This window comes from Azolla caroliniana, unplaced genomic scaffold (assembly GCF_043228905.1).
Source record: "Azolla caroliniana isolate FFs.n. ecotype wild unplaced genomic scaffold, voAzoCaro1.0.p SCAF_65, whole genome shotgun sequence".
NCBI classification, from domain to species: domain Eukaryota; kingdom Viridiplantae; phylum Streptophyta; class Polypodiopsida; order Salviniales; family Salviniaceae; genus Azolla; species Azolla caroliniana.
The window spans coordinates 94,180-112,938 of record NW_028230500.1 but is presented as its reverse complement, the minus strand read 5'-3'; the positions used below and the strand labels follow the sequence as shown (position 1 = coordinate 112,938).

The window sequence follows — 18,759 nt, the reverse complement described above, 5'->3', positions numbered from 1 at the left end:
GGGTGGTTTCTCCGTAGACAATGCCACCCTAAATCGTTTCTCCAGTCCTTATCACTCACTCCTTTTCGTAATTGCAGGCGCTAGTCCTATCTATCCGGCTGCGTTATATTAATACGGATTCAACAATCCATTGGGCATAAATTCTTCTGTGGATAAAATTGCTTTTCATCTCTATCTTTACGCCAAGGATTTGGTGGGTCGGGTAGCATTTGCCATTTTCTTCTCCATCCGGCTCTTCTATGCACCTAATGTCTTGGGATACTCCGACAATTATATGCCTGCGAATCCGATGTTCACTCTGGCTTATATTGTATTAGAATGGTATCCCTTATCAATCTATGCTATTCCGTGAAGTATCCTCAACAAATTAGGAGGAGTGGCCGCTACAGGACCAGTTTTTGTGTCATCACTGGCCCCACTTTTCCTTAACACTTCCGCAGTACGGAGTTTAAGTTCTTGACTAATTTACTAAAGAATGTTTCGGTTGCCTTTGGCCGATTGCTTACTTTTAGGTTGGATTGGATGTTAACCAGTGGAGGCACCGCACGTTACTATTGGATAAATGGCTTTTGTAGTGTTTTCCTCTTATTCTGCTATCACGCCCATTCTTGGCCAAATAGAAGCCAGATTAATAATGAATGCCGACGATGCCACGATAGGTCGGCACTTCGCTATGCCAGTTTATTACCCCAGCCAGAACCGCTAATATAAGAAAATAAATAAAGGCCGCAACGCTTATAGATAAACTGATTTTCTAATAAAAAAGAACAGGATTGAGCCTTCTAGTACTTGTTGTGAACTAACTTTTAGTACTTGTTGTGAAGGTGGTTTTAATGAGGAATAGAATAATATTATTGAAAACAATTTAGATAAAAAATGTTTAATGTTTTGGGATGTTACATTTTGGAATTGTTAATTGATAAAGAGTTAGTAAAACTTATGGAGAATCCAAACATGGATGAACAACCAGTTATTTGTTCTGCAGGAAGGAGGATTTTTTAAGAAAAAAAGACTCTATGTTCGATGTTTATACAATATTAGAAATCTCTTACCTGTCAAGTTGAACTTACCAATGGTTGTTCTGCTAGTACTTTGGGTTATAAAATAGAAAGAATAGAAAGAATGTGAAACAGTTACTTTGAGTGGTGGTTATTTGACCGAGCCTATTGATATTTACTATCGCTAAGAATGCGGTTGAGTAAGGCCCGCCCGAAAACGACATATAAAAAGCACTCTACCCAGCTGGAAGGTGCAGAGCAGGAAGATATATTGATGAGTGGGTCGAAGAAACAAAGAAAGGGTTATAAACAGCAGCAAAAAAGGCCTTCATCAAGTACACAATCAAATACACAATCAAAAGCAGCAGCTGGGAGATCACCTATTTCTTCCTGTCAGCTCACAATTGTTGCTTGCATCCAGGCCTGTCTGCAGACAATGAATCAAAGCAATCCTTCAACGCTTCTTCCGCCGGCCGCAGAGACCAAAGCAGTGCTGCTTTGTAAACTAAACCGTGATTCAATGTATCTTTTAGAGCCTGAAAGTTCGTTGAAACCAGACCTGCAGTCCGGCGGCAGGGTCTACGACTGACTTCAGGCAACATGAATTACGAAGCTTTTTTGTCAAGGAATAAGAAGAAATATAAAGTACTAAAAAGAATATCATCATTTTATGATGGAGTTTATAAGTATTTGATATATAAGTCTTTAAATTTGTTTATCAAAAAGATTACATATGCTGACAGGATCGGTCGATCCAAAAAAATTATTAATAGATTTAAGATATCATTTGCTCTCAACTTGGACAACAGCTGTTTGTATGCATCTTTTAGGTTATATAATGGTAATTCTTTTTAGACCAGAAGGCAACAAACAAGTTTATAGCTGGTGACAGTAATCAATTATTCTATCTATTGGGAATAAGTGGGATAACTAGTATGATTCTATCACTGGTGAGTGTAAAAAAGAATGGAACTATTACAAACAAAAAAGAAGTTATATGCGAATGCGCAAGTCTTACTGTTAGGTGGTCTAACATGGTACCTTATAGGCGTGATAGATCTTCCATTAATAAAAGATCAAATAGATGTTATAGGTATGTTTTAGAATGTTTTATGTCTTCAGCCGGAGAAGATATAGAAGCATCTCGAGGTTGGTTCTGCGGTCAGCACGCAACCTTCTTCTTCCTCAGCAACCAACCGAAAATGGTGGGGCTAGTGTGCAGCCTAAGCATGTACCGGAAGAAGGCTCTAAAACTACGGCTGATAGTAGTTCAAGTGCTTGCTTGCTTGCTTGCTTGCTTGCTTGCTTGCTTGCTGCGAGAGAAGATTCTCGGCTGAGCGTGTAGTGAAGGACGACAGAGAGCTAAATTATTATTCTTCGGAATCAGTTAAAATATCAACAGGTTCTGCTAGAGAAGGAGTAGAATCGCAGGCAGGTCTCGCTCGGAAAATGTTGCTTGCGCAGGTCTCGCTCGGGAAATGTTGCTTGCGCAGGTCTTAGGAGAATCGGGTGACGCTACAAATAAAGAACCAATGTATAAAAATAAGTCTTTTTGGGGAGTGGTACTCACTACTATAAATATATGTGTAATAACCTATATCTTTGGCGGTAGTAGTGGTGGAGGTAGCAGTGACAGTAGCCCGTCTGCTAGTAGCATAATAGGTGAATCCAATCCCTTCTTATATCTATATAATTGGCTGAGACCTCCACATAACAGACTTAATTTACCGCTTTAAACGAAATAGACTCTGTAAATTCAACAGGTAGAATAATGGAAAGCGCGTCGTATGCATTAGATTATCTGCTTCATAACAGCAACGAATTCTACATGTCAATTCAGTATCCTTTACAGCAAGCAACCTGAAAGGTTTTCTTTATTGAATTTGTATAAGATTGGTACATGAGCGCATTCAGCGTGGTATGCGGCTAGATACCAGGCCTTCAGAAAGCGAAATTAACACTATTGTGGGTGGAAAGATTATTATCTTTTAATAGCAGGGAATCATCATTATTGGGTATTTCAGACACTCACTGAAATTTATTTACAAATTAATTCCTATCTTACTGCATCTGATATACCTCCAATAACTACTATTAGAAACAACGGAATGCATACTGTTCTATATCCTGCCTGAAAGTTATTCAGTTTCAGTCATAAATCGTCCATCGCTATTAACCAATAGTAGTGAGAGTGACAGTGATATTATACCTCCCAACAGGTTTACGTGGAAAATACAAATCTTCTTACCACTGACAGTGCTGATGAGGTTCTTGTACCTCCCGTTGATCAAAACATGTCGAAACACAAACTGAAGAAAGGCCAACTGATGCCGAAACACAAACTGATACAGACCTATCTCGTAGGGGAAGTCGCCGTTCTTCGACGACAGAAAGAAGCAGCGACAGATGAAAATCTAGCTTCAACTGCCTTCTCCGCCCGGTTACATAGTTATACTGCATATGATAATCCTCTTATGGATGATCCTTTTATAAATGATGAATAAGAATATCACCATGAACCACTTTCTTCGCCGCCGAACACTACCACCACCTCAAAAAAATTCTGAGATTAGCTGCTTTCCTTTCGCGCAGGCAGGCAGTAATGGTGAAAGAGAGTCCTCCCCGCTACATCAGCATGCCGAATCTGCTGCGACAATGAAGCCCACAGTGCAGAGTTTTTTTCATTTCTATGCTATTCTATAAATTAATATTGAAAGCCGCAGTCTAATCTTTTAGAGGATGGATGGGTAAACGTCTCAGGTTCAATCGTTGATTTCTGCCTAGGAAATGGCATTGGATGAAGAGTTCAATCCTGCTTCACTCTGCTGCGGTTCTTCCCACGCACGCTGAACCCGTTCTTCACGTAGTGTCGATGCAGACATTTTTGCCTGCCGAGTAGCTGCATCATGCAATTTTGTTTTTGTTTTGGCGGGCGGTCTTCGCATTAGACTGATCTTTCGATGCAGCGAGATCCCGCCCACCAACTCTGCTTGCTGGGAGAGCAGCACCTGTCTTAACGGTTACGGCTAGAGGGTCCAATCCTTTTCAATATGTCGTCTACGCAAGCAGACAAGAACAATTATTCTATCAACCTCCCGCAACTAATAAAGTTGTTAAAGAAGAAACAATGCAGCAGCTCTATCTATTATAAAGCATTGCTTTAAAGAGTCTAATCTGCCGGCCGTTAGGATGGATGGGTAAACGCCCAATCGTTGATTTCTGCCTAGGAAATGATGAATAGATTTTGAGGCATGTTTCAATCCTGTTCCTTCCTTCCTCTCTGCAACTTATTTATCAAGTCAAGGAGGAGTGCCCTTACTTATATTATATTCTTCACTTATCTTCGATGTTGTTGGAGTAGCATAATGCTGCGAGTCGGCGTTCTTCGCAGGCAGTAGCTTGATCCTTTTTTTTCGATGTAACTTTGATGTCGTTGTTGGCCTGTGCAGCGACTATGCCACCAGTACATTCCGTGAACTGCTGCTTGCTGTTTTAGACCATTATCCTCTTCTTTATGGGTTGTCTTCCAAAGATCTTCTTCTTTGTTTTTGACCATTTTATATAATTGAAGTTATTCTTTTTTCTGTAGCTTTTCGAAGAACTTTGGAAGCTCAAGCTGTAACATTTCTTCGATTGTCGTGCGTTTTAATCGCTCAATACATTTTCTTCGAGCTTCTGTATTTTCTCTTGTAACATCTTCTTTTCACGACGTTGTAACACTTCTTCACGACTCGTAGCTTTCCTCTTCTTGCGCTTCTGCGGCGTAGGTTCTACAGCTGCTACTTTATTAGGTGAAGCCACGGGACGGGTTGGTTCTTCAACCTTTCTTTTTAGGGTTTGTATCTACCCACAGCCCATCCTTGAATACCAATTATCTCTTGCTTGCTTGAGAGAGGGATCAATACCCACATTAAGCATCATTTCTTTGCGGTAAATGCTGACTGAGATCTTTCCAATTTATATGAAAGTTAGCTGTTAGAAGGTTTGTACTCGTTCAAGGTTTTGATATTGTTCCTCGCTTAAAATTTACCAATTTCTTGGCTGCACCTTTGTATCTTACCATATCACCATCCTCAATTTTAAATGCATAACATTTAGGTGCTAAGAAATAACCCTCTATTACTTTTTTATATTCAAGCTTAAATTTACCCAACTCGAAGATACTAACTCCGGAGGCAACGGTTTGTCTAGTACTACAGAGTCTGTATCGGTATAGTAGGAACCCGGGAAATATAGGGATACATGTGTATTCGAGCATATGCTGTTATTGCTGCCGACATCTGTACAGCTGAGGAAGAGCCGGCGTTCCGTGAGTCCATCCAATGAATCATCGATCTAAATGAATCGTCTTTACAATCCTCATTTCTCAGTTTCTGCTGCATTTGTGTTGTATAAGTCAATATATAATGCGTATTATTTATAGCTTCAGCTATACCATATGGATATATTGACATTATCTTGTCAAGTCTTTCTTGATCACAGATCTCTGTTATATTCATTTCTGGTTTTATACCAAACCTTCCGTACAGAGAGTTCATTGTCAATTTGTGCAGAGATGACGTCACCATGTCGCCTCTCTTTTTTGCTTCCTGCCTCTCTTTATATATCTCGCTTACAAATTCAATAAAAGTTTCTTTCCTTTCAAATAAATACCCATGCTTAACTTCTACTTTGTAACCCAATCTTATAGCATATTTTAACTCTTCCGTAAAGTAGACGCCTGTAAACGTCCCTGTAGGAAATATGTTCCCTTGTAATGTAAGGATCTTTATAGGGTAGTAATGGTATTTTAATTGTATCAGGGCATTCGCTTCCACAAAGCAGCCAAATAGATGCTCCATATCGCTGCCTGACAAGTCTCCATACAGGTTTTCCCCCTGGCATAGGCTTTGTCATTACGTAAGGGTATAACGAGTTCACGTCATAATAATACATTTCCTTACCATACGGCTTGTATACATCAGTGTGGCCACCAACCCAACCTCGCTCGTCGAATAAATGATGCTTTGTTAGCATCAGGCCTGTATATTGGATATGCTTTTGGATAGTAGTGAGTACGATAGATCTTCATTGCCATCGACGACACTGTCAGACATTTCGTTATATCTATACTAAACCGATCCCAGCAAGCAAGCAGTATTTTTCTTATACTTTGCTTAAGCACTCCAGCTAATATCATTATATCCTGTTTTAGATACTTTATTAATTCATATTGTTTATCTCTAATATTTAACTTGTTCGATTCTTTATGCGGAATTGAACCTTTACTACTCAGCTCTGGACGCATTGTCTCAGCTAGAGATTTCAACGAAGGTAATAGTTTTAGAGAGTCCCGTATATATAATAGCGGTGTTTTCAGTTTCTTTTTATCATATATAATAATTTGATCTATTTGATGTTCTCTAATTCTAGTTTTTAATATTATATTAGGTTGGATAACTAAATATTTCAATAGCAAGATGCCGTCAAATCGAGACAGATTATGACAATATACCTGCTCAAAAAATGAATAAATTATTAAACGGGCGGGCGGTTGCTGAGCACGTTAGCTCTTCTCTCCTATTCAAATATTTAGTGCCGCTACTAACACAATTAGTCATATTGAGGGTTTTTAGGAAATGGAAGAGCGGGCGGCTAACGTTTCTTTTCTTTAACGCCCTTCCGTTCCGTTCACTACGCGAGCGGAGTGATAAGAGCCCGCTCGTGAGGCGAATAGCAAAAAGTGCTTCCATTTCTACCTTAGTTTCTGCACGAAAAGACACACAGCTTGCCTACGTTCACTCCAAGTATACTCCGTTTTCATTACAGAAACGTATTATGCTAAGATTTCCCATCAAAATCTGATTATACCCATGTTCTGGAAGTTTTTAGATTGTGTAAAACCATTTTAGTTCTAGGGGCACCCTCCAACTCACTTGAAAGTGTCAAATTAGCTACAGAGAATCCTCGTGGTTAAAAACGCATAAAGACGTGAAGTGGAGCTTTGACCAAAAAATTGTTTTAATTTAACAAATCTTTACTAAGCTAAGAGTCAGAGAGAAAAGCGTACGTCACTCACTTAGCATAGAGCGTTTTGTGAGGGCACATTATGTACAAACTTTTGGAGAAACTCAGTATGATTATCTCCCCCTATTACCTAGTCGAAATATGAAGAAACTCTATTGAATTCCATTTCTCAATGGCCACAACTTTCTTGTCAAAGGAACTTCCGTAATTGAAAGAGAATTCTGAGACTCTTGCGCATCTTTGAGAGTTCAAAGTAATTATCATCACTTCAGCCAACACAGAAGGGGAGACTTATTTCTCATGGAGCGGCTTTAAGAAAAGTGCAGGGAAGGCAAAGTGAAATATGATGACCAGGGCTATATTGAATTCTGCATATATTACTCCTACAATTGCACGCAACGTCTTTGGTTTGGAAAACAAATAGGTTGTACCAGGATGGGGGCTTAATGAATGGTTGGATAAGTGAAGGCACCGCACGTTACTATTGAATAAATGGTGAATAAATGGCTTCTGTAGTGTTTTTCTCTTCAGGTAATGGAATGTATACGTCGGGGCGGGGTCCGCCCCCGCCCACGCCCAAGACGTAAGATGATGATCCGCCTTGCCGATGGCCGTTCCGCTCCCGGTTAGTTATTGGCGAGAGGCAGTAACTAACCGAGCGAGAGATTATCAACAGGTTTCATTTCCGATCCGAAAATATTGTTTAAAACAGTAATTTCCTGAAGAGTATGAATAATAGAATAAGCAATATGATTCACATTTCAATACGGATAAGGGCTCCACCAAGAGATTGTTTTTTTTTCCATCGCACTAAACTAAAAAGGAATCGTTGACGTTAGCCTTAGTTCCCCTTTGGCCTCTTCAGTGCCAGTCTTAGATTGAATTTGCTGCAAGAGCGATAGACCTGTAAATTCCCCAAAGACCTACAGTGAGCTGTGTATTCCTCCTAACAGAAGAGCTACCTTCTTGTAGTTCTTGTAGAAGGTATACCTTACCCAGATTGCAGTAGTTCTATCCCAGAAAAAGCCGGCACCTTCATTCATGGTGCTTGAAGAAACAGCAAGCAGGTTAATCCGTAAACGTTAGTCACAAGGGGTACAGGAGTGATGTCACGGGAATTGATGATAAGTATGCAGGTTCCAGCTAAGCTAACGTAGCAGTTGGTGGTCCTCGTATCGATAGATCTCGCCCTCTATTTCTATCTGTTGGTGGCTTCTTGGCTGTTCTCGCAGCTTCTCAACAGCTGGCGTGGGTTCTCTACAACCTGTTGTTTTTGTTGCTTCCTTGCAGTCCGTTCCTGTTGGTCGAATGGCTGCTTTAGTCTTGTTGTTCAAGAACGGCGGCTCTGCTGAGGAAATCAACGATCGGACTATTATTCCTCAAAGACCTTTCGCCAATTGATCCAGAATCGATTTGACAAACAAAATAGGCCAATCGTTGATTTGAGCATGTCTTAGATTGAACTTGTTGCAGGTTCGATAAGGGTAAGCGGATTCCCGGCGCGCGCGCGCGGCGGAAGAAACCTAGCGAAGACTTCCCTGGCTCTGTCATTCTGATTGGACTGTAGATGATTAAACCATATATTTGAATCTACCAAATTTCTTCTAGATCGTTCGTTTTAGATGGTATGATTGGCTACCGGGTTCCCTGCCAATGATGTTATAGATACGGAAGTTGCCCTCTTAATGAGTATAGAAATCGTTTTCAGTGGGAAAATAGCGCTAACATTATATTCGGTCGTACCGCTGGTTCCCTGTTCTACAGGGGTTTCTCGGCTTTACAGTCTCTCTCGTGACCCTACTATGAAAAACACGCCGCAGATTAGCCATGAAAAAGACGACATGTGCTACAACAAATCATCCTTTCAGAATGACACAACTTTGGTTTGGCCAAATCCTGTCCTGCGGGACTAAAATCTGCAAAATAAAAAAGTAGTTTTCGCTCGTTATATTCGCTAGGCCCGCATTCTGCATAGTAACATTCGTTTCTTCCAAAACAAAGCATACGCTTTGGACGTATTTGCGGAACATTTAGGGTTTTCTTTTCTGATTTTTTTCAATCTAGCCTTTTGTTCAACAACTCTTTCTTTTTGGTTCACTAATCCGTCATCCTCCTCAAAGTCTAAATCATAGCGATCCTACGGATCAAGCTCTAGTACATCGTCATCAATTTCTGTACTTTGTGAAGTGTCTATAGCGGTGTCTACGTAGTAATCATACTCGTCATGGGAGGTTGAGCCGTAAATTGCTTATCTCACGCAGCATGAAAATGAAGGGTTTTCGATGAAGCGGTTCATGCGGTCGGGCGGGGGTTTCTGTATCTCGATGTCATTTAAAAAATCCAAGTGCGCACGCAGGCAGGCAGTTTAACCAACTTAGACTACAATCCACGACACCGCTTTCTCCGGCCGGAATCTCCATCAACGCAATGATCAACATCCTCCATGCCCTTCGTGACAGCAAGCAACACTGACTCTTGACTCAGATTCTTTGTTTGCCGTGATCCCCTTTTTGCAAAATAAAATATACCCCCTTTCCCCCCAATAATTGAGATAGTCGTCGTTTTTGCTTCCAACACTATGGATGGTTAGAATGTATACAGCCTGTAGCTGTTGTACTGCTCGTAGCCCTCGTTACGTTATTTTGTGCCGCTTCATCGTTGAGTCTTCTTGCCCAACCTTTTCGTTAGTAGTGTTTGCAGTAATGGGTGTAATCTCCCGCCAGGTCTCCGGTTTCACTTCCGCTGCTGTAATGACATGTGCCCATTCTTCCGCCCGCGCAAGCAAGCAAGCAAGCAAGCAAGCAAGCAAGCAAGCAAGAAGGGGAACTCCAAAGAGGCAAAGAATTAGCAATGCCCACAGCCTCGGTAGCGTAGCAGGATCTTCCAGTGAGTGTTGAATAAGCAAAATATACGAGGCCATTGGACCTCATCAAACTCTTTTGCGACACCTTTTCGTTCGACTAAACAAATCAGCGAGACCGTGCTGCTGCTGCGTGGGACCTCAAACAGTTGCCTGATACTTCAGGCGTGTAAATAAGAAAATCCAAATAACAATTGTTACGTTTATAGCCTATAACTGGCTTGATCCGGCTTTCTTTCTTGGGCGAGGCCCGAAAGAAAAGAAAAGAAAAGAAAAGAAGCCGTTTAAAGTCTGACAGACTGTAAAAGAGTAAGTATTAGCCATGGTGATTCTATTTTGTTCTTCTTAATATATTAAAAGTTATTACTTCGGAAACGGTAGAGCCTCTAGCAAGCCGGTGGTGCAAGCGAATAAGGTGAATGGGACCCTACTTTTCTATCGGGAGTATTTCGTTTTATGAAAAAACCTCATAAAGCCCGTATATGCCCGGGTTCATATATCAAAATAAACCCTAATCTTGGCTCGGAAAGTCGAAGCGGGAAGTGGCCGAATGAAAAAAGCGTTTGATTTCAGTAAATCCGCTTTCAAAAGAGAGATTCGAATCGTATCTCCTCCCTTAATGCCAAAGTATACTTCGTATTCAAGAAGGAAAAACGAAGTGCAATGAGTTTAATGGTGCTCGACCTTTCATGCGATTAGGAAATTCCACGGCAATGGTCCCGCGAATTCGAGAAGTTACCACCGGAATGGCCAGCCCAATTGCGAATTCCGCAACTGCCACCGTTAACACTAGTAAAGTGAGTGATTAACCCATCATATCATCCGAATAGACAGAAAATACCGGAGAGTTCAAATTGACAGCCAATAACATTAACTCAATTAGCGTCGGCATAATAGTAATATTCCTTCTATTTGAGAGAATTCCCTGAATACCTGAAAGAGAGGAAATCATGGAAAATGTCAAATATTTGACCAGATCCGTAAGAAAAAGTCTTTCTTCGTTTCATAAAAATCGTAGTGAGATTGGTTCTTTATAATCATGGCTGTTTAAAAAGAAGTGAAAAGGGGCAAGTAATCCCATATACCAATATAGCGAAAAGTGACCGAAGCATGATGCAGGTTCGGTTGAAAGGAAGAACCCGCTAGCCCGCCCTGAACAAGGGCAAAGCATTCCGTAGGTATATAATCTAATGTGCACTTTCCGCATCCTACAGGACTTGAACCTGTGACCTTCAACTTAGAAGGTTGTTGCTCTATCCGACTGAGCTAAGGATGCTGTGCATTACAAACACTTCTAGGCTTTTCAGTTAAGTCAGGTAAAACTTGCTTGCCTTTTCGCCGAAAAAGCAATAGAAAAAAGTTATGAATACAAGAAAGAAGAAACCGCAACCGCAGCCCTGGATGATTCTTCCTGAAGTAAGTTCTAAAGAATGCCCTAACCAGATTGATTTATCCATTTCACGTAATTCGGTCGGTTACGTGTTTTTCATAGCACCTTTCATGTCGTGCCACATAAAGATGGATTACCTAAAATCAGTTGAATTCCTAAATCATGAAAACAACTTTCACACGACGGCATCAAACGGGGCAAATCATCCATCTAGGAAGAACAGGATGTGGTTCCCAAAGAATGCTTTGACACCAGTGTTTCCTTCCTGTACTCCAGTGTTTTCGGAGCATCCTAATGGTTACACAAAATGGTCAAAACCTTAAAGACTTTGGGATTATTAGAAACGAATACTTCCCACACGTGTTCTCTAGGAGAGATTAGTCTCCCGCGAGTGCCTAAAGAATAGACAATCGACACTTTCTTTTTCAACGAAGGGAGTCCTTCACATTCCCATAGCCCTTTCTCTCTAGCTTTCTCTTGCTATACCGTCGCCGTTGCTGTTCTCAACCCTTTCATAATGTTACGCGGGCAGGAGAGCACTGAGGTAAAGTAACGGACGAGGGGGCACTATGATGGGTGGAAGGGGCGGGCCGGTGATTTTCAAGAGCGGATACGGAAGGAGAAAGGATGCGACTCCTCTCCTGCGTCGTCCATTCGAAATGATCGTTTAGTCAAGGTGTAGGGAGAATTTCACTAAATCCCGGGCTAGGTGATGAGGAAATAAAAGTTCAATACTCCAACACCCCAAAAAGAAAGCATACAACGTTTAAGACCCGTAAAATCTATCACTAGCTAAACAATCATTCGGTCATGTCACTCGTTCCATCAGTCTTTCACGATCCGATTCTGGTTCTATCTGCTTTAGGGGTGGCCTACAGCACAGGTCCTGCAGGGGTCGCCCCCCACGGTTTCATAGCTGCTTTCGAGACTCGATTCAAAGGCAAAGGGAAAGGCAAAGCCACGGCAGGTTTGGTCCGCCGGAACGGCGATCCGACCGGCATGGCCTGCGGAAACTAAACCGACATTCTATCATCGAAATGTTTGTTCTGTGCCGGCACTTAACCGCAGGCAGTTTCCGCCACGTTTACAGTAATGGGGAATCGACCGAAAGTCAAAGCCAGAACTGTACGGTGCAGGCAAACCAGCTATTCAGCAGTTCTCAACCCCATTCTTTTCGTTGTCGAAGGATCTGGAAAACGACCTGTCTCTCCTCCTATAACTTAGATAGAATTTATAGATTACTTTGCTGCTTGCTTTTTGGTAGAAATTGAATGACCAGAAAGGGACCCTCTTTACCTTCCACCTAAGCCGCCCGCGCAAGAAAGAAGAGCTCGAAGCCAATCCCACAGCGGGAACAGTGAAGCAGGTCTTTCCGTCCAAAAAGAATAATACGGCTATTCTCACAAACGAATTGTTCCCTTTTAGAGAAAAGAAGTTAGTAGAAGTCTACTCAGGGGAGGATAAAAGAATATGAGACGAGCGGCGCTTCGCCCAGGAAGAATATGAGCTAAAAATGAGCTGCTTTATCAGATGCTTCACCAGGTTTTTTGCCTCGCAGGACATTTATAATCTAAAGGGATTCCCATTCACTAAACCCTAAAACCTTACTTGAAACAAAATCGTTATGGATACGAAGAACGAGCAGGAGAGGGACGTCTGACCTCTTCGGGCAGGTTAACGCCTAGCCTACTAATTAGACCTAAACACTAAATAAAAAAGCACATGCAAAGGCTCAATAACTATCTATTCGTTAATTTTACCAACATCGTCAGTAGAAGAGGAAGTGCTGCAAGCACAGCAGACACCGCTGAAGCATTAGATCAACCGCACATCAATGAGCGTGTAACTCAGACTGAGGGTACGGAAGATATTGAGCGGATTGAAGAACTCGACTCCCTGATGAAGGGAGCTTACGCTAAATACGAATGGCGCAGAGCTATACAATTAATGCGGCGTTTTATAATCCAATAAGATTATTTCGGCCGAAGAATCCTTACCTATATCGCAGTATACCATAGAACACAACTCACCCTACGAGGATGCCGCAGAAAGCAGCAACGCGCCTATGATGCGGGCCGCCGCAGAAGACGACAATTTACCGCCCATCGATTCACCTACGAGGGCAGAGGCGGAAAGCTGAATTTCCACGTTCGCCGGCATACTATTTTTAGTGTAAATGAGGCGGAAGTAGCAGGTGGGTGCTTCTAAAATAAAGCAAAGTAGAAGAAAGAGGAAGAACCAGATAGAAGTCAAAGGTCTAGCTCTAGTAGATACAAGACCCTACCGGGTGCTTCTAAAGTGAAAGAAATGGAAAGAGAAGAATTGGATCAGTAAGGTAGGATATTAATCGTAAAAGATAACATGAATAATTTCCAATATTAAAGTTTACCTTGTTTTTTGTGTTTTAGGCAAGCAAGAGCTCTACTTACTTTACTGATTTCTTTTGATGTACTGAGAGCTAACGGAGCTCCTTGCATAAGGTTCAACTCCTCATCAGTGCATGTTAGCTTCGGCAACGAGCAGGGATGAGCACGGTCTTGGTTCGTAGTTTAGCTTCCCGGTTGGCTGGCTTGGCTGGCAAATCGTCTCTGTGGTTCATCGTTTCATGCCGCATCACAGCAAGCAGAAAAAACGGATTGATATACGCGGGCACAGCCAACAGCTGAACCTAATCATCGGGGTTTACTAATGGCTTGTAGTCTAGCTTCACTGTAGTCTGTTAGCTGCCGCTTTACGTTTGTCTCGCAGCTCCACCAAAGGTGCGCAGCATGGCTGCAGTCCGGCTGGCTGCTTTTCGTGTTCGTAATTCTGATACTTGGTGTAACAGATTCTTCCCGAATTTCACAATTCTTCACGCTCCGTCCGCAGTTCAGCTCTACACCGCATCTTCCTGGAAGTGGCTTCTGCTATATGCAGCTGTTTTTTTTGTAGAAACAGGTCATCCGCTGCTTCTGGCGGCTTCTGCTATACCCTCTGTTGGCCGTGTTCATATCTGCTCGTTTGTCCTTTTCTTTTTTTTTGCTCGTCTTTGGTTTCTAGGTCTGGCGCATTTTTGTTGCTGGCTGCATCCCTGCCTGCCTGCCTGCCTGCCTGCCTGCCTGCTGTTGGCAGCTTTCTGCCGGCCGGTTCTAGCTTTCTAGCTGGCTGCAACTTTCAAGCAAGGTCTGGTGCATCTCTTCTCTGCGGTTCCTCCGGGATGAACCGGCGCGCGCGCGCGGCGGAAGAAGCGGGCACGCACGCCTTTGTATCTCTGGGTCTGGCACGTCTTCTCCATGTGTGATTGCTGCTTAGCTGCCGGCTAATGAGCTCACAGTCAATGCGCAGCCGCGTGCAGCGGTAGTAATAAGGACTTGAACCCCAGCGAATCAGCAAGAAGGGCAACAACTCTTCCTCGGGAAATGAAAGAAGCCTCAGCGCGGCACCACCACCTTCGGCCCGGGACCACCATCTTCGGCCTCGACGGGACCACCATTATCTTCGGCCCCAGCGACGGTCTATCCGTAGCGGGCTTCTGATCAGTTCGCGCTAGAAATGAAATCCTGCCTGAGAAATTCAAGATTCTCTTCGCCGATTCTTGGGTTTCAGGATACGAAGCATAGCCTCGACAAAAAACCATGCTAGGCTTTGATTTTGTCAATTCGAACTTGCGTACAATGTTGTAGTCCCTACAATGCTGCAATAGCGTTCTCCGCTCCTATTGCCATTTCCGTCTCTGTATTCTTAATATACCCTGCTTGCTTGCTTGCTTGCTTGCTTGCTTGCTTGCTGCCAAAAAGCTATCGACTTGAAGGGGTCCCTGCCAATGCTAGGCCATGTAGTTAATCTGTGTTTGCGGTCCACTAACGCATGAACCGCCGGCTTCACCCGGCCGCATTTGGTCCCTGTGACGCTGTTAGCGCTAGGTAAGCTTCTAACCACCGGCGGAGGTCTGAATTATTCTAAATTTGTTCTATAACCCGAAATTTCGTATATAGAAAGATCGTTGGCAATTGCCTTTGTTCCATGGCTTTCTCTCTCTGAGGAAGGGTGGCCGAGCGGTTTAAAGTGTAGCACTGGAAATGCTATGTAGACTCTTGTTTACCGAGGGTTCGAATCCCTCCCCTTCCTTGCCATGAATACCCCATCCACGATTTGATCGAAAAAAAAACCTAAAGCCGCCGCCTTCAGCAGCAAGTCGACAATTAATTTGGTAAATGAATTCACGATTCTTCAATACTTTCACCCGCCCTATTGACTGGCTCGTTCAGGCATGATTCATCCGGAAACGGTGGCTTTGCGATTCGCACGAGTGATGCAAGGATTATCGTATAATAACAATCCCTGGGATGCCCGTGATGAGAACCTTGGCTTGCTCCTTTCTTTTGGTGTAGGAATGGCTTTAGAGCAAACCCCCCCAGCCGCCGTACTCGGGTATGCGATCTTCCAACGTTGTGAATGAGAAGTTTGCTTCATATGCACAAAACTAGTTGAGAAGATTGGCCCATCAATCGAACCCACCACGGCCCCAGAACCTTTTCGCTTTGGCGCGGATGAAGCGGTTGCCAGCACGCATTCCAAAGCCGCCCATCAAGGAACCCTAACGAAAAGCATATAGAATCTTTGGGTAGGGATCCTTAATTGATGATAAGGCTGCCGGGATACGGCGGAATCTCATGACCGGCCTCGACGCGGTTTCGCTTAAGGTTTCAGCCCTCCGATTAAACAGCCATGATTATAAAGAATCAATGCTCACTACGATTTTTATGAAACCCTGCCTGAACTTTATCATGGCTTGCAGTCCACTTAAATAATTTGCTACTGTTCTATCGGTTTTCAAACGGATACATAGATTTTGAACATCGAAGGAAGAAAGCATATTATGCGCCACTCCGGACTATCCATTTTAATTCCTGTGGTTTTCGAGGTATCATATCAATATACGTCTTGGAATTCCGATCGATACTCGCGGAGTTGATTATCCTTCTCAAAAATGAAGATTCGGAGTAGTCTATAACTCACCAAGCATTTGATATAACCCATGCATTCGTGTACGAATTGGTGTAGATGAAATCACTTCTGCAAGTTTGGTAATCAGTATATCCCTATCAGCCGGCCGGTGGGAGCGAGAAGTGCGGGATACGTCTGGTTTACATTCTCCTAATTATCCTGATTTACGCCGTACATTAACCGATTACGGTTTCGAGGGTCATTTATTATGAAAAGACTTCCTCTTAAGTGGATACGTGGAAGTACGTCACGATGATCTGGAGAAATGTGTGGTTCCTGAACTGATGGAGATGGTTCAAGAATTTTGCTATTCTGATTTGGCCAGTCCTTGGCGACTAATGCCGCCCAGATCCTTTTGTAATTTTGCCAGTCCTTGGCGACTAACGCCGCCCAGATCTTTTAGTACTAACCGCCGAGGCGGCTCGGAAGCCCTCCGAATCCGAAATCAGTTCATTGTAAACCGACGAGCGGTCGGGATAAAGAAAGAAAGAATAGGTGCATGCTGGCCCAAGTAGGCACGCACGCACGCACGCACGCACGCACGCACTTCGGGATGGGGGCTTGATGAATCCCCCATCCCAACCGGAGGTATGGCTGAGCGGCTTAAGGCATTGGTTTGCTAAATCAACATACAATCTTCTTGTATCATGGGTTCGAATCCCATTTCCTCCGAGCGAGTGCGAAGCACGAGCGATGCGACAGTGACGTGATGGAAGAAACCCATACATTGCTTTTTGGGAATGCGGCAGTGGCCTGCCGGGAGAGACCTAGCCGGTAAGGGAGTGCTAGTTTTTGCTTCTTTTCTTTTCTTTTCTTGCGCGCTTGCTGCTTTTAAGGTAACATCAATGCTGCTTTAATAACCAGTAGTGCAAGTTCATTTGGACGGACAGCGGGAAATGCGATCAATAACACGTGGAGTTGGGTCTGCGGGCAAGCAAACATTCCCCCGCACAAGTAGATTGAATAGGAGTTGGCCGGCTTCTTTTTTTCTAAAATAAATTCCGATTCGCTAGAGAGAGATCAATTGCTTGCTTGCTTGCGGGGTGGAGTAAATGGCCAACTCGTCAGGCTCATGACCTGAAGACTGCGGGTTCAAACCCTGCCCCCGCACTACATGTTGTCAACAGTAAAAAAGCAAATGAAGATTATTGTATAATAATCCATGCTTAAGAATGGGAAACTAACGTGACTATTCATATTGTCAATTCGTTATCATTCGTGTTGTCAATGAGACGGTGACATTCCAATGAAGCGGTTTTCATCATCATGAAGGCCTTCATGCATGCATGAAGAACCTGTTTGGTTTGATGAACATGCCGGTTCATCATGCTTGCTGTTTAAAATACTCGTTAGGTGGTTCCGCTTTTCTTTTGGGGAAGGCGTGCGTTTCAGGCTTGCAGGGAAAAGTGCCATTTCCGAGTTCAAAGATTGCTGCTTTAAAGTGGAAAGAAAAGTGCAAAGCATCTTCTTGCCAGTGATTCATCAAGATTGCCGCCGGCTCGGTTTAAAGTGAAAAGAAAAGTGCTGCTTTGCTTTGCTTTGCTGGATTCGCAGATTATGGCCAGAAGATGATATTGCCTTCTTGCATGATCCTTCTGAATTTTACCAACGGAATTTCGAAATTCCAGCATTCAATTCTTTCCGCAATCTGAGCCGCATTAAAGATTATCGTATAATAATCCATGAATATTCAGGCCTTCTTGAAAGTTCAAAAGAAGAACTTTGGTAGCCATTTATATTACACTTTTTACCGCTTCTTCTTCTTCCGCAGTGCAGTTTTCTTGCGCTTCATGAAGAAAAGGTGCTGTTTGAAATTGTAGCTTGAATCTTATCGGAAAACTAACTCTAGGCCTTCTTGATGAACAGCTATGGATAATACGGCGGAAGTTGCTTGCGGGGAAGAACCAAGGTGGTGGATGAACCCGCTGCTTCATCAGCGCGATGAAGACGATTAACGCTACTTATCGGCTACGGTAAAGTCAGACGGCCCGATGGGGGAGTTGGTAGCAGAAGCTAGACAATTGCGGCGCGGCCCAACAAGAAAAGAAGCGGATTGACGTGGCCGTAGAAAGAATGGATAAATTTCTATGTGACCTACAGAAAACAGAGCCGGCGAGACTCCGAAGTATCGCCGGCACTCCGGGTAATTAGCTCAGTTGGTAGAGCGCCTCGTTTACACCGAGGGAGTCAGCGGTTCGAGTCCGTTATTGCCCATGGTTGTAAACTTGGTTATTAGGACGCCTTAGTTCCTATCAATCTAAAATAGAATGATCAATTACCACGCTTAACCTTTCTGGTCGGAGGGGCCAAAGAGGAGGCCCTGCGGTACAACCTATTTGTTTTCTGAAGGCGTTGCGTGCGATTTACAAAGACCTGAAAGCTTGGCACGCTTTCCCGTTGATTATTGATGGCTCGTGATCTTGTCGGGAAAGGGATGGATGTCTGAGCGGTTTAAAGAGTCGGTCTTGAAAACCGAAGTATTCGGAGAGATACCGGGGGTTCGAATCCCTCTCCATCCG

The 18,759-nt window shown here is 43.2% G+C and overlaps 4 non-coding genes across 4 annotated transcripts; 3 read left to right on the top strand and 1 right to left on the bottom strand.

Annotated features, from left to right (window-relative positions):
- Window positions 1-11,066: 11,066 nt before the first annotated feature.
- On the bottom strand, window positions 11,067-11,140 carry TRNAR-UCU (transfer RNA arginine (anticodon UCU)). Its single transcript has one exon. It is a non-coding gene; the product is annotated as a tRNA-Arg (tRNA).
- Window positions 11,141-15,274: 4,134 nt separating this feature from the next.
- Window positions 15,275-15,361, top strand: TRNAS-GGA (transfer RNA serine (anticodon GGA)). Its single transcript has one exon. It is a non-coding gene; the product is annotated as a tRNA-Ser (tRNA).
- A 3,020-nt stretch (window positions 15,362-18,381) lies between these two features.
- Window positions 18,382-18,454, top strand: TRNAV-UAC (transfer RNA valine (anticodon UAC)). Its single transcript has one exon. It is a non-coding gene; the product is annotated as a tRNA-Val (tRNA).
- A 218-nt stretch (window positions 18,455-18,672) lies between these two features.
- TRNAS-UGA (transfer RNA serine (anticodon UGA)) lies at window positions 18,673-18,759 on the top strand. The gene has a single exon. It is a non-coding gene; the product is annotated as a tRNA-Ser (tRNA).